The 15,399-nt window shown below is 43.5% G+C and overlaps 1 protein-coding gene across 12 annotated transcripts in view; it reads right to left on the bottom strand.

The window, feature by feature from the left end:
- Gpr160 (G protein-coupled receptor 160) overlaps nt 1-9,434 on the bottom strand; it is a 38,834-nt gene extending 29,400 nt beyond the window's left edge. For 10 of the 12 annotated variants that reach the window (XM_087186505.1, XM_087186508.1, XM_021254065.2 and 7 more), the window contains exons 1-2: nt 9,300-9,434; nt 8,671-8,770 (exon numbers count right to left, since the gene is read on the bottom strand). The gene's annotated coding sequence lies outside the window, so the exon portion shown is untranslated. Of the gene's footprint in view, nt 1-8,670; nt 8,771-9,122; nt 9,228-9,299 lie in introns of those variants that run through there. The other 2 variants (XM_087186507.1, XM_021254055.2) reach the window with 1 other exon arrangement.
- Between the last annotated feature and the right edge of the window lie 5,965 nt (nt 9,435-15,399).

Genomic DNA, 15,399 nt, shown 5'->3' with positions numbered 1-15,399 from the left:
ATGTCAACTAGTTAATATAAATGATGGCTAAAGATTTAATACTTATTTTAAAATATTTTTTCAGGTGACACATACAAAATATATTTAACATATATTTAACATATATTTAACAAGTTCACTTATATATTCATATACTTACTTATACATTCATATACTCATACATACATATACTCACTTATATATTCATATACTCATTTACTTAAAAAAAAATTTATGGGGGCCAGGGATTTAGCTCAGTGGTGCTACCACCTGCCTCAAAAGCGCAAGGTCCTGAGTTCGATCCCTGGTACCAAAAAAAAAAAAAAATTTATGGAAGGCCACAAATATATTCTAGGCATCCAAGTTCAAACTGTGACTGATTTACAGACAGAATGCTGATACTTCACTATTTTTAAACGTAAGAATATGAGTATACTTTTCAGAATAAAGTTTACTTAACATGAAGTTCATCTCATGGGAGGAAAAAGTGCTAACCTAACAGTCTCATGCTTAGGAAGCAAAAAAGCTGGGTGTCAATCGGGTCCCACGGATTCCAAACTTACCATGTAGTCATTTCAGGCCTCCATTCCCTGTAGGTCCAGGCACCCTACTTTCCATGCCCTGAACCACTGCAAGACGGGCCCTAGGTGGAAAGGGTAAAACTGTGGGGACACAACCTGAAGGAGGCTGCTACCTGGTTGATGGCATCTATCATAGCTCAGGACATGGCCCAGGGAGAGGTCTCTACCTCAGGCAGCTGCCCATGCCTCCATCACTTCTCTCTTCAGTCCTCTCAGTGACACCTCAGAGTCCCATGGCTGGAGGTGTAAGGATGACTGAGGCATAACCCTGACCCGCACAGCTTGTCTACAGACTACATCACCAGTCAGAATATTGTCTTGGGGCACTTCCTATACTCCTGGTGCATTTAAAAATTTTTTATTTATTTTAAAAATAAATTTTAACTTATTCCCCCCAAGCCCTCTTCCCTCCGCATGTACAAAAGCTTTGTTTCCATTTTTTCCTTCAATTTTCATTTTTTTTCTTGCCCCTTCCTTTTCTTCCTCCCACCTCCCTTGTTCCCCTTCCCATTTGAACACTTTCTTCCCATTTCTCAACATTCATTATACATTTCAGTCCTTATTTTTACTTTGTTTCTCACTCCTGCTGCATATTAAAGAGTATTTAAAACGTTCGTGCCTTTTGACCTACTGTTTGAACAAAAGAGTTTATAAGGAAATAATCAGAGTTGGAGGAAGGAACCACTGTTAGAACAGCTTTGAAGCACACTTGGAAAAGCCTATGAAACACCCTTCCCCTAGCCGCATCAAAACAACTTATTAACAATAGGGAATTAGTCAAATTACAGACCACTACCTGCAATCAAGAAAAACAAACTCTAATAAAGAACAAGGCCTGGGAATGTAGCTCAGTGGTGCCACGCCTGCCTTGCAAGCGCAATGTCCTGAGCTCGATCCCAGTACCAAAAAAGAAAGAAAAATAAAAAATAAAGAAAGAACAAGAAAACATTGCCAAAAATAATTCTCAAAGGCAGAAACAACATAAAGCCCTGTGTAGCAGGGCTTCTCACAGGCAGATGAGATGTAATTCCCCTAGCCTTCCAGGCTCCACTAATCCCTAAATCAGGGCTACTGAGGGAAGCCTGTGTTCACCCTTGCAGTGTTACAGTATTGGGTGGCAGGAGGCTAAAAACCAGTGGTACATCCAGTAGCAACCCAGTGTGGGGTAAAGAGGAAAAATGTTATGTGTATACCTAGATGAGGTAATTAATGCCAGGCCATATGTGACTGATAAAGCTGTAGCCCTATAAACCAATACTTCTCAAACTTGAATGTGGATCTGATTCAGAATGAAGACAGATTCTGATTCTATGTGTCAAGGTACACTGAGATTCTGCATTTCTAGCAACTTTCCTGTTTCACATACAGCAAAGCCAGGTTGCAGATGGCACACATGCTGAAGGGCAGATGTCAAGTTACCCCAACAGCAGCTATCTATCTCTGGTTGGTGAGAATATGAGTGTGCATTTATTTCTAATGCTGTCTGTTGTGGTTTATATCTGGCTGTCCTCCCCAAAGACTCACAGACTCACAGGTGGGGCTTTTCAGAGGTGACTAGATCTTGGGTGTGTGACACCCGGTTAGTCCACAACAGGTTTGTAATTGGGAATGATATTGGGGGGTGAAGCCTCATGGGAGGAGGTGCATTCCTGTGGGCGTGGCCTGGCAGGTATATTTCCCTCATTCTCCCTTGAGAGCTTGCTGCTTCCTGCCTGCCTTGCATGGACTGTTTCTCCTCTGTGATGGCCCTCTGCCATGCTGCCCTGTCTGGGAACAGCAGACTATGGACTGAAACCTCTACAAACTGTGAGTTAAATAAACCTTTCCTCTTTTAACTTGTGGGTGCCAGGTATGTTGTCCCAGCAATGAGAAAGTAACTAAGACACTGTCCTATGTTCCCATAATGAAAATTTATTGCTTTTGTAATAAGAAAATTTTTATGCTTCAAAATCTTTGACTAATTATCATAGGAATGCATCTTGAATATTGTGAGATGGGATCAAAGGTTTATTATATTCATTCAGAATGAGTTATGATACTAAAAAGTCAGCAACCATCTACTTCTCTAATTTTCTTTAATTAATTTATTATTTTGTGGAGCCAGGGAATCAAACCCAGAGCTTTGTGCATGCTAGGCAAATGCTCTGCCACTGAACTACACTCTTAGTCCCTCAGCCTTCTAATTATTAAAGGATGAAATGGCATGCAGTCATTAAAAATACAAAGACATAGGAAAATGCAATGAAACACTGAACATAGCATGATGACTATGTTAAAATGGTAACATAAAATGAGTTAAATGTTTATAAAGTGTTACATTTATTAAGTTTATTTAAAGAACAAAAGGAAAGCAAATGCATCAGAATGTTAACATCTTAGGATCTTAAGATGATGGGGTCATAAAAGACTTTTTCCCTTTAAACCTTCTAGAATACAATAAAGCTGGAGGGCAGGATTAGGGATGGAGGTCAAGGACACCAACAGAAAGTTGGTGTTGAAGGGGAGAAAAGAGAAAACCATTCAAGGATTGGGGCACTGTGGGTTTGGGCCCCATTAGCTGGGGAATAGGGTAAGGGTATGGGGGCTGGAGGAATTCTCCACAGAACACAATACCTGGCTAGGGGTTTAGGTGGAAGGCAAAGGGTTTGATGAAGGTAGACTAGATGGCTGAAGCTATGAGTCTGCACCTGGGACAGGGGGAGGGAGCATCCAAAGCCTACTGAATGGGTCTGGGCGGGAGCTGTCATCAGGGAAGATCTCGTTCAGCTCCTTTCGGAGGACCTGCTACCCTTCCATTCAACTTCCCTGAACACAACCGATATGTTCAGCTTCCTGGAAACACCTCAACTAACAATCTCTCCCCTCCCAGAACGCAACCACTCCTTAGGACTACTTGAAGGCCTAAGAAATGAGAATCCATGCTACCTTCAGGATAAAGTAAAATGAAACCCATTCCATGTTCCCATTTCAGCGAGTGCACTTCTGTGCCTCTCCTGACAGGCAGCAAAAGGCAGGACAAACAAATGCAGAAAAATAAAAATCTGCATCACTGGCTGAGGATCAAATTGGCCCTTTTTAAAACTACAAAATACGAGGCTTGGGATTTAGCTCAGTGGTTTCGCCACTTGCTGTGCAAGTGCAAGGACCCGAGTTCGATCCCCAGTACCCAAAAAAACCAAAAAACCAAAACAAAAAAACTACAAAATGCTTTAAAACTTTAAAGTGGAAATATTAGTCAGTTAATGGCATCAATAGTACTTTTCCAAGTTAAAAAGTAAACCTGACAAGGGCTGGGGATTTAGCTCAGTGGTTCCGCTGCCTGCCTCAAAAGCACAAGGACCTGGGTTCGATCCCCGGAACCAAAAAAAAAAAAAAAAAAAAAGTAAACCTGATAGTATATCTAGTCTATAAATTTACCAAAAAGGGAAAAATCAGACACAGTTCTTCACTGTGCCAGTGTCTGGATTTCATAAAATCCTGTTAGCCCCTCATGATATTTCTATGCTTATCTCCAGTTGGGACAAGAAGCACTGGATGCCCAGAGGACCCAGCCTTAACCTCTGCCAGGCAGGGGCATACCTGCAGCTGGGCTTCTGTGCCCTCGCTGACACAGGTCTGCTCTTCTACAACAGGCTGCAGTTTCATCCACATAAAATCCCAGGGGATTCCATCTGCTTTCACAGACAGAGAGGATTAATCCCCAAACAAGAGAGACAAAGCCTTGGGTTCAGAGCCAAAGGCTCAGGCCCAGCTCTCATCAATTCCAAACTTGCTGCCACACCAAATGATTTGTTAGCATTCTTGGAGAACATTGCCCAAAGGCCACGCAGCAGCCCCTGGCTCATTCTGCAAACAGAGGGGTCAGAGCTGGAAAGCACTTATACCTGTTCTCTTATTCTGACCACATGATAGAGTAGGGACTGCCCTCGGTAAAGTGAAAATAAAGGAGGCAGGCCCCATCAACACCAATAATAATAGCTGACTCACAGTGACTCTTATAACCTGCAAGTACTGGGAGGAACTCCTGATGCGCCATTTAATCTTCAAAGCTCTAGGATGCAGGCAATATTAAGGGAGGAAATGAGATGGTGAGGTAATAAAAATAAGCCAAGGTTACACAGTTAGGTGGCAAAAGAACCAGAAATCAATCCCAGCAATCTGGCAAAGTCCACATTGAGGACTGATTTGCCTTGCCTTTGTTTGCTCTGGAAAACATGGAATCACCCACTTCTCCTTGACAAGGGAGCTACTGCACTAACCATCCCAGAAGCACAACCGTGAAGTCCCAAATTCCCCTGAAAGGATCCAATCAACTCACTGGTCTGGCATTTACAAAACATCTCTGCCTCTCAACTTCTTTTTTTTTGGTACCAGGGATCGAACTCAGGACCTTGCGCTTTTGAGGCAGGTGGCAGAACCACTGAGCTACATCCCCCAGGTCTCTCTCAACTTGCTTCTTTCAGCCAAAATCAGGGGTTCCAGTTGCAGCCCTTGCTGTTTTTTCTTACCTCATTAAGGCATATTCATAGCTAGTCTGGCAGTTCCAGCAACAGAGGTCTTTAAGTAGCACCTGGCCTTTCCTCAAAACCATTCCATGAGGTTCGTTTTTCCTCCATGCCAATACACACACACAAAGGGCTCTGAACATTCAGGACTCCAAAAGGAAACAAAGATCCAAGTAGAAGCTTCAGCTATGATGAAGCTCCAGGTAAGGGCAGAGGTGAGGACATCTGTCCTAGGACCTCTAAAAGATTCAAGAGGAGGAAATTAAGCCTTGTATTGCAGAAACATTGAGGGGCCAGACTCCATGGTGCCTAGGTTCCTTAACCCCAGTAAGGATTTCTGATGGGCTATGCCTAGTGTAAGAGCAGATTTCTCATTAGCAGGAGCGCAGTGGGTAGAGAAGGGTGAGAGGGAAACTGCAAATCCTGGGAGACTCTCAGCATCTATTTGGGTCCCAGAGTTATGGTGCTTAAAGAGGGAGGGCTTTTTCGGGACCCTGTTCACATGCGGCATCCCTGAGAATCCCCAAGGTGCACAAGACTCATCTTTCCACTCACAGAGCATTCATGGTATGTGATTTGGGAGGCATTCCTCTTCCCTACTGAGGCTTGCCCACACTTGGGCTCCATTTTTTATACTGCACAGGCAGCAAATCTAAAGTTCTGTGTATAAGAGAAAAGCAGGCAGGATATGAGAAAAAAATAACCTAACTTGTGTTCATTCTTCTGACACAGGACTACAGAATAAACACAACCTTTTGATTTCCTCAGAAGATAAGGGCCTATCAATATATCTTCAGTTATCCCATTTTGGACAGTAACACACGTATCTCTTACCGTAAGAGAAACAACAGTGCAACCTCAGGGAAGGAAACACTTCAGGGAGCAGTGGAGGCCAGAGGAAATTAGAATGTACCACCCTTCCCAAAGGGGAGGCCTTTCCAATACTACTTCTGGGAATTCCTGGGGTAGAACATTTGCAATCTCCCAATTTTCAATGGCAGTTTTTTTTGTTTTTCCCTGTTTAACTCTGTGCTGGCCTGATAAAGTATCTCAGTTGGATGTGGCCCGGGCCCCCATATGTCACCAGGGCAGTAGGGTGTAGTAAAAAGACTAACTTCCCAGCTCTGGCTATGCTACTCCGATGCCTACTAACAGCAGTGTGGAACTGCAGCAGCTGGAAGTAACACAGACCTCATGTTCCACAAAGCTAGGATTCAATCTTGGTTTTGTTTGTTTCCTTGAGACAGGGTCTTGCTAAGCTGCCCAGCCTGACTTTGAATTGTGATTCTCTTGTGTCAGTATCCCAAGGAACTGGGACTGGTTCTACTTTCCCTAGCTCCAACCCCTCAAGCATACTAGTAACTTCTCTAAGCCACAGTTACCATTTACTGCAAAATGAACTACAAAATCCAACTAGATTTGTGAGAATTAAAAACAAGTGTGTGAAAACTACCAGGAACTCTTAATAAATTTTAAGTTTCCTTCTGCTATAACCCTGAAGAAACAACGTAAGTCTTAGTCGCCTTCATTTCATATTTCCACCTGTTAAAAGGCAAAATAACATTCTACCACTGCTGCACCACCTCAGGATGGGATGAGGTGATGCGCACAACAGCAAAGTGCCTACCAAGGTAGAATATTGTTGGCTCAACTGCCAACACCCTTTCCTCTCATTTCAAGGCCAACAAACGAGCAATTTGCTCTTCTAATGTGTTTATCCCCCTTCAAAAACATGAAGTGGGGAGAAGATGGTACCACACTTGCGGTAATTCCTTAAAAATGGCTATTAGCAGTTAACTCTCCAGAGTTCAATTTCACCATCCTCTAAAGAGGAGAGTGAACATTAGGTCACTGGTCACTTGAGAGCCTGGTGAATTTCCTTTATCTCTCCATGTTCATTTTAGCAAATTAGAGAGGCAACTGAGGGAGAAAATAGAGTCCCTTAACAGTCACACACTTCTTTTATTCATACAAAGAAATTCGAGTCATAAACTAAACAATTTCACTAAAGTACCATCACAAATTCACTGACACTTTCCAACTAAGAGGATATCTGCTGGTTCTCTTATTTTCCCACATTACAGTGAAACTAGCACACACTTTAGAGCATTCCTCAACTGAATCTTTAAAGCATCTTTACAACTTCTTTTACATTAGTGAATCTGTAAGGGCAAGGTCTAGGCTGAAGGGATTCATCAAACACTTAACTTTTTAGCTGTCACACGTGTTTGTCTTGTTTTCTTGTTACATCATGGAGGCATTAAATTCAGCTACACTGAAGCTACTACAAACTGTGGGTTTATCTTTCAGAAGCATGCCTCCCCTTATTGTGCTTCAACTGCTCCCTTTAAAAAAAAAATCAACATTTTTAGAGACTAATCTAGCGTGGCAGAATTAGTAAGAATCAAAAGGTAAATCCCAAGGGAAAAAAATGAGCAAGCTAGATGAGTATACAGATATTACACCCACACACCGCTCCCATCCCTGCCAAAGCAGAGTTCTTTAAGAGAAAAAGAACAATGTTTAAAATCATGCAGAATTTTTAGGAATCAGTTCCTCACTAAATATTGACATATCATGATCCCAGAAGCAAACTGGTAAAGATAAAAAGCAACACAAAAGAAAGCTCTCTTTCAAATAATATCTCCATTCATCTTGGGCTTTGGTTTTATGTAAACCTTTTGGCACATACAATGCTTCTAGAATTATAGCTGCATGTTCACTACCTTGGCCTGTGTGTTGATGAGTGTAACCTGGAAGGGATTTGAGCAACTGGGAAAAACTGCTAACACATTTTATACAACCCCTAGCCTTGCTAATACCCTTTGTGTAGAAAAAGCTGACCCAGCATCCACCTGCATCAACTTGATCCACTCAGCTTTGACATCTGTGCCTTTTGGGCAAAATAAATCAGCACCCCAGGAGGAAAAAAAGAAAACTTGTTACTGGAGAAGCAGCCTGGACAACCAATTTACAAAGAATGAGGATCTATGGATGGCCTTGAATCTAGAATCAAACAGAGCAAAATGTACCTGGGGTGGGGGCCCCCAAGGATGGGTGAGTCACTTTTAAAGGAAAACGCCAAACATACACAAAAACAGAAAACAGTGTACAGATTCCACACCCATCACCCAGCTTGGCCAATGTCCTCTCATCTAGTTCCCCCCATTTCTGTCAGCAGCCTCCTCGAATGTGGATTACTGTGAAGCAAATCTCCAACCCACATTTCAACTTCAGTCAGGAACTCTAAAAGACAAGGGTTATTAAAAACCACAATCATAATACCATTACAAAAACTAAATAAAACCAGTAGACATCAAATAACGAGTACAAATCTCCAGTATCTCAATTAAAATTTTTTTTTTAATCAGATCAGGATCCTATCAAGGTCCACAAGATGTACTGCACATTATGCCAGAAATCGTTTATCTATCACAGGTTCCAAGTTCCTGTGATTCATTCTCACAGCAGCCAGGCTGATCCCCACTGGCATTTCCAATGACGATTCTGGGGATACTACAGTAGTGAAAAGAAAATCCCAGTTTTGAATGTATATAATTATAAGGCACCCATAAAACAATTCTGAGAGCCGAGCGATCACTCACATCCTTTGCTGGTGTGGGTTATCTCTGGAAGTTGAGTTGCTGGCGCTCCTCGCGGGGCTCTGGGCCGTACCTTCCTCCGGAGTCCGCCAGCAGAAATCACCTGCGGGAGTCAGCAAAGTGGCTTCAGCCGCCGCGTTCGCAGGGCGAGCCCGGGTGAGCGAGAGGGAACTGAGGCAGCCAAGCAGGTTTCTGAGGAAGCGCCAGGACGCTCCAGCCGTGGGGAACAAACTCCCCCGCCGCTCCCGAGGTTCAACCCCTGTCGTCCCGACGCCCACCCAGCCCAGCCAGCCGGGGGCCGTGGGTCGGACCGCGAATCCCGAGCGAGTGAGCGCGCCCGCCGGAGTGCGAGGGCGGCGCCACCTGTTTCCCAACCTCCGGGGACCGGGGCCCCGGAGAACGCGCTACGCTCTGAGGGGGCGCCCACACACGCCCACACCCTCGCCCCAGCCCACAGCGGCCCAGTCCGGGGCACGAAGGCTCTCTGTCCGCGGTCCCACTCCCGCGCCCTCGAGGAACAGACAAGCACTGGATACGCCCGCCGGGGAAGCCGCGAGCAGGAGCGCCAGTGGACCGCAGGCCGCGGGCCGCAAGCAGGCGCGACGTCTGGGCCTCCACCCGCCAACACTCACCGGCCGGAGCTCGCGCCCCGCGTCCTGCGTCCTGCGCAGGGACTCTACCCAGCCCGCCGCAAGGTCACCTCGAGGCACCTGCACCACCGGCCCCAGGTGATTGCCCGCGGGGGGGCGGGGGCAGGACTCTGCCCCCTCGCCCCGCCCTCCTCTCGGCAGGCGCTCCCGGGAGAGGCGGGGACAAGACACCGGGCGATACAGCCGGGATCAGCCCGCTGCAGACCCGGAAAAGCGGGTGTCAGCGCGGGGTAGTGGGTGCGCGGCGGGAGGTGGGCCGATGTCGCCCCCTGCTGGTAGGGCGGCGAGGGATAAAGCAGGCTGCCACACCCTGGGGGGCTGCAGTGGGACATCTTCAGGGGTAAAGGGTGTGGGTGCTTAGTGCGAGGCCTTGAGGACCCAGCTACAGCCCAGAGAGCTCCCCAAGTCCCCAGCAGGCAGGGCAAAAAAGCCTCATTTGCTAAGCACTTTGTAAATTTTCACTTCTGCCATTTGTCTCTAGATGAGGATATAAACAGGATGAACTTGAAACTTGTATGCCACTAAGCAACTGCATGCAGTGCACTATGGATTGTTATTTTTTTAAATGTGCAAATAACACACGTTGCATTTTGTATGTGTGTGTCCAGAGTTCTAACTTTTTGTGACTCAACAGATATTTGTTGAATACCTAGGACTTGTTAGTTGTTTAAACATTTAAAATGTGGCACAATTTCCTCCTGGTCTGCAAACGCAACCTTGAACCAGACAAGTGGGTTGGGCCTATCTTAACCTTCCAGAAAATCTGGACTGGCCTTGCCCGGAACTCCCTAATGGCCCCAGGGGCCAGTCAGAAATCTGACCCAAGTGTGGCTCATTAGGGGAACTGTGGGAGGCTTCACCCGCCTGGGGAGATTAGAAAGGATGTCCTGGAGCAGGGCAGATAGCTGAATCATGAAGACTACGGGATTCACAGGCTGTGAGGAGCTTGGTCCTGAGGCACGGTGGGCAAAGTGAGGCAGAGAGCCAGAGTGTGTGTTCTCACTGAGGAATGGCATGCCAGCCGGCATTGCAAAAAAGGAGAGGATGGAGCTGAGTTAGAGCAGAGGATGTAGGGATCAGATCATACTCCTAATATTATAGACAGCCATGTTAGTTAAAATACTATAGGCAGTCAGGCAGGGCTGGGCCTTTAAGAAAGTCAATGCAGAAGATAACATATTGTAGCTGTGGCTGTAGGTGCATATTCATTCATTGAAGGCCAGGCTTCAAGACAAAGAGAATTGACTACACCCAAAGTACTTCACCTAGGGATGAACAGCAGTAATTGGTATTCTAAATAGGTATCTACCACCTGAGTGGGAAACCAAAACCTTAACTCATCCCTTCCCAGAAAATCCTTGCTCCTTCTATGTAAGACTGCTGCATGACTTGCTTCCTCATCGATCCCCATTTAGTTAATATTACCTAAGCGACTATAGTTGTAATCTTATTGATTGACCATAGTTTCTCCCACTTCATACCCACCTTGTGATTTCCCATTGGATCAGTATTACCCAATGGACCATACTTGTAACCTTATTAGTTGTCTGTAGTTTTGTTCCACCTTACACCCACCTCATTTCGTGGCTTTGCTCTATAAAACTCCTTTGAGAAGCGGGGTCCACAGGCAACCCACTTTCTGGACCCCCTTCCTTCTGTCTTAGAAGCTATCTTTCTCTCAATAAATACTTCCTACTCTTAACCTCCGTTGTTCCTAGAATTCATTCTTCAATTTTAGAAAACATGAACTCGATATTTTGGATATTTTACAAGTTTGGAATTATACTATTTCCCATACATTATTTGGAGGTCCTGTATCATACACCCTATATAATTTGGAGGTCTTCAACCGAGATAATTAGTTGGAAGTAAGAGTTTGGTTTTGTTTCATAGAGTCTGACTTTTGTTTCATAGACTCTAGACTATGGCTCTTTTAGGTATTGTCTTAAAGTTTTCCTATCATGTTTTGCAATTGTATATGTCTTGAGTCTTTCCTCTATGCATTGTCTTTTGTTAAAATTACATTTTATTCTTGTTTTGTGTATGTTGCATTTAGACCTAGTTGCTGAAGTTGCTGAATCTGCTAGCATTCTTTGTTTTGTTGGACAACAGCGCCAGGGAAAAAATAGTGTTAGTCCACTACCTAGTGGTCTTTAACGGTAACTACAAGTAAATTTTTAAATGCCGTAAAATGGGTCTTTTTATGAAATATCATGCCAATTAATAAATCACGGGACCCCATCCATCAGTTAAAAGATGATAGGCCAGTGGCCGTTCTTAAGATTTGGAGGACAGATTTCTCTGAGATGTTCCTGTTCAATCCTTCTCTATACTCTGGAGAAAATGTTGGGCCTGTTCTGCCTGTTTCCTTTCTGATCTGATCTTCTACCTACGAGCAAATTGTCTTCAGTAACTCACCATGAGCATGAGAAGAAAAGGCCTCCTTTCCTGGTCTCATTTCTGATCTTTCTGGGCCACTTTACACTTTCCTTAGAGAGGCACATAAAGTTAGAGAAAGGAAGGATCTCTAAAACTGACCCAACCTTTTCCACCTAAGGACCTTTAAATTGAGCCCATAGGACAATGAACATTTTGCTAACACCAAAGACAGGGAAGTCATCTTCAGTGAAGAACACATTTAGTTTGAGGGAGAACCCCAATCTTCTGTCTCTCCCCCTCCAGTCTGGTTTTCATCATTTATGTGTGTAGGGGAGAAAAATACCTTTGCTAATAAGTTGTGGATTTTAAAACCTTTACTGTAAACTTGTAAAATGCTATGTAATGATTTGGGGGGGGTTGGTGGGGGTTTTTTGGTGGCTTACGCTTTTATTTAGACTTTTTCTCTCTGCTAGTTAGAAACTTCCCCTAAGCTTTTCTCCAGCTCACTGGGAGTTAACTTTAGAATCACCTTGTAGTCAGACCACCCCTCCCTCCAGGAAGTCAGGCTGGGGCAGCTTGCAACAGTTTGCCTTTCACAAAGGAAAATTGCAATCAGCTAGTGACATACACTTGTGTTTTTTAATGTACTAACTGGGATAAAGAGAGATTTTAGTCAGACTTTCTCTTCTTTTCAGGTGCACATAGGAAATTGATAAATGTGCCCTTACTAACATGTGAATTGTGGCTGCTAGGCAATGAATATAAGTTTAACCAGTGCAGCTTCAGGGACACAAAATTTTAGATTAAACCTTGAATGAAGCGTAGCCTTGTCTTGCTGTTGAGAAAGGTTGCCTAGCTGATCAGATATATAACACAGGTGCCTTGGAGGCTTTTTCCCCTGGGCAAATTCCTCTGAGCCATTTTTTGCTTCTAGAGGTGATCTCCTTTACAGGATGGAAAGTGCTGCCCTTTAATTTATGTGCCTCAGACTCTCTCTTTCAAAGAATTTGAAAGCAGTGGTTTAGATTTCTTGGTTATTGGCTTTGCTAGCAGTGCTTCCTTCTTTAAACATGATTGTTGTGGCTGAAATGAACTGTAACCTGTGCTTTTAAAATGTCTGCTGGAGTTAATAATTTGAGTTTCCTGGGTAGGATAGGGCTGCTGAGCCAGTAAAAGGTGGCTAGTCCAACCCAGCATATCTTCCAGTTTCCTCCAGATAGCCATCTGCCTGGAGTGAGTCACCTTGGGGACACCTTGAGGAAAAAGGAATCAAGTAGAAATTAAAAGGGACGCCGATTTCTTTCTCTTGGATTCTTTTGGGGAACTCAATCATTTACTCCTTTAAAATGTACGAAAGTAAAAGAAGCGATGTTGTTAGCACAGGTGACTGAGCCCAAGGCTAAATGAAGGGTGCAGGCACAGAGTTGCTGGGATCCTTAGACAAAAATGGAATACAGAGGAAAGTATTAATTATGATACTATTTCACAAGTGGGATCATACTGTAAGAGAGAAAATGGTCAAAATTGCCTATGTTCAGACTTTCTTTGCATTAAGAAGTAATCCTTGCTTGTGTTCAAAATGTGAATGTAAGCCACAGGAAAACCAGACGCCTGGTCCTAAAGACATTCACTACTGTGGGACTGCATAACTCTGTAATCATAAAACTCCCCTAGCCCCAACTGTGATTGAATGTGAGTAAATAGATAAAGATGCTTGGTAGCTCCGGGACACTAGATAAGATCTGTATCAGCCATAAGGTCCCAAAGTAAGTTACTCAACTCTTTGTTCAAAAACTGATGTTCTGGACACTGCTATCTATAGAACAATCTACAAACATCTGCTGACCATCAGTACGTGTCAGCTGACAACTAACCTTTGTTCCTCTTCTGTAAATTTCGCCTGTTAACTTCCCCTGCAACCCCCTATAAAAGAGCCTCGGACTCTGGGCTAGTTGCCTCTCTAAGCTACTTTGCTTTGGGAGTGCCGTCTGGCCAGACTAAGGTCTGTTTTACTTTCCAATTTGTCTGGTGTGTTCCTTCCTGGGTGTTCTTCCCTGCAGTCATCTCCTCAGAGCATTTGGTAAGGCCCTCGGTCTTACACAGGGGATTGAACTCGACCTTGCTCTTGGGAGGCAGGACGGTGCCACTGAGCTAAATCTCTGGCCCACCCCTCATAATTCTTTACTGTTTATCTTCTTTACTTTCTTTACTGTCTATCTTCCTTGCACCCCAGCATGTGAGCCCCAACAGGGTAGGGGCTTTTGTTTATTTTGTTATTTCAGTGTCTCCAACACCTAATACAGTATTTAATAAATATTTGTTGAGGATTAAAGTGTTTTTAAATATCTAAGATAAGTGCCTAGAAATAGAATTTCTAGGGCATAGAAATTCATATTTAATTTCAAAACAGACAAATTGTGCTTTCTAAAGTTTGGGACAACATTTCTACAACTATGGATGGCATCTGTACATTTAATACTGACCACATATATGTCTTAAATTTAACTTCAATAGTTTATTGGTCAGTCTTTAATGACAACAAAAATTACTCTAGCTGCTTTCAGCAGAAAAAACAGTTTTAAAAAGGGATGCTCCCAGATTCTGGGCAGACCAGAAGAGCCGGGCCAACCTCAGCAGACAGACACAATGCTACCTCACCTCTGTGGCTGCTCCAACAAAGGCCTTGTTGCTGGAGACTTCGGCCCAGATGTTGAGCTTGTCCTCCTACACCACCTGGATGATTGTTTGCCTTGATAGTGTTAACCTTGTGACTCATTCTTCTTGTAATTATAATTCTTTCCACTGTTTACCTTAGTCTGACATTTAATAGAGTCACAATTCACCAACAATCCATTAAGGCAACATCTTTCCAAGGGGTCCAAATTTGACTGGACTGGGTGCACTGAATGAAGAGAAATCGCCTTCAGCCACATACACAATATATACAATGCTTAATATATGTATATGTAATAAAACATCCTTTATTTTATATATATTTTTACTATAACAGTAAAGAAAAAGGGCAATATAAACATAAAACTATTGGGATATTTGACCTTCTTTTTGTGAAATGAATGCATTAATTTCTGGTTAAATGGAAGTGGTTGCAATGCTTAGAGAATTCTCAAAATTTTTCTTTTTTTTTCATAAATTCTTTTATTGGTACATTTTAGGTATACAGTATGTTTACATTTATCATTGGGTGCTTGTACCTGTGCATGATGTATCTTGGTTCTTATTTTTTCCCCATTACCTGTGTGCCCTTCCCTATTTACATAGACTTTGTTTCCATTTTTTTCTTTTTTCATAATTTTTCCTTTCCCGTTCCCCTCCCATGTCCCCTACCCCTTTGGGCCTTTTCTTCCTATTTCAAATTATCAGTTATTCGTTTTATGGGACTGCTAACTCTGTAATCATAAAACTCCCCTAGCCCCAACTGTGATTGAATGTGAGTAAATAGATAAAGATGCTTGTTAGTTCCGGGACACTAGATAAGATCTGTATCAGCCATAAGGTCCCAAAGTAAATTACTCAACTCTTTGTTCGAAAACTGATGTTCCAGATACTGCTATCTATAGAACAATCTACAAACATCTGCTGACCATCAGTACGTGTCAGCTGACCACTAACCTTTGTTCCTCTTCTGTAAATTTCGCCTGTTAACTTCCCCTGCAACCCCCTATAAAAGAGCCTCGGACTCTGG

This window comes from Heterocephalus glaber, unplaced genomic scaffold (genome assembly GCF_053883595.1).
Source record: "Heterocephalus glaber isolate CG9 unplaced genomic scaffold, H.glaber_assembly_v1.0 deba00001504, whole genome shotgun sequence".
Lineage (NCBI taxonomy): Eukaryota > Metazoa > Chordata > Mammalia > Rodentia > Bathyergidae > Heterocephalus > Heterocephalus glaber.
This window is presented reverse-complemented; position numbering and strand designations above follow the sequence as displayed.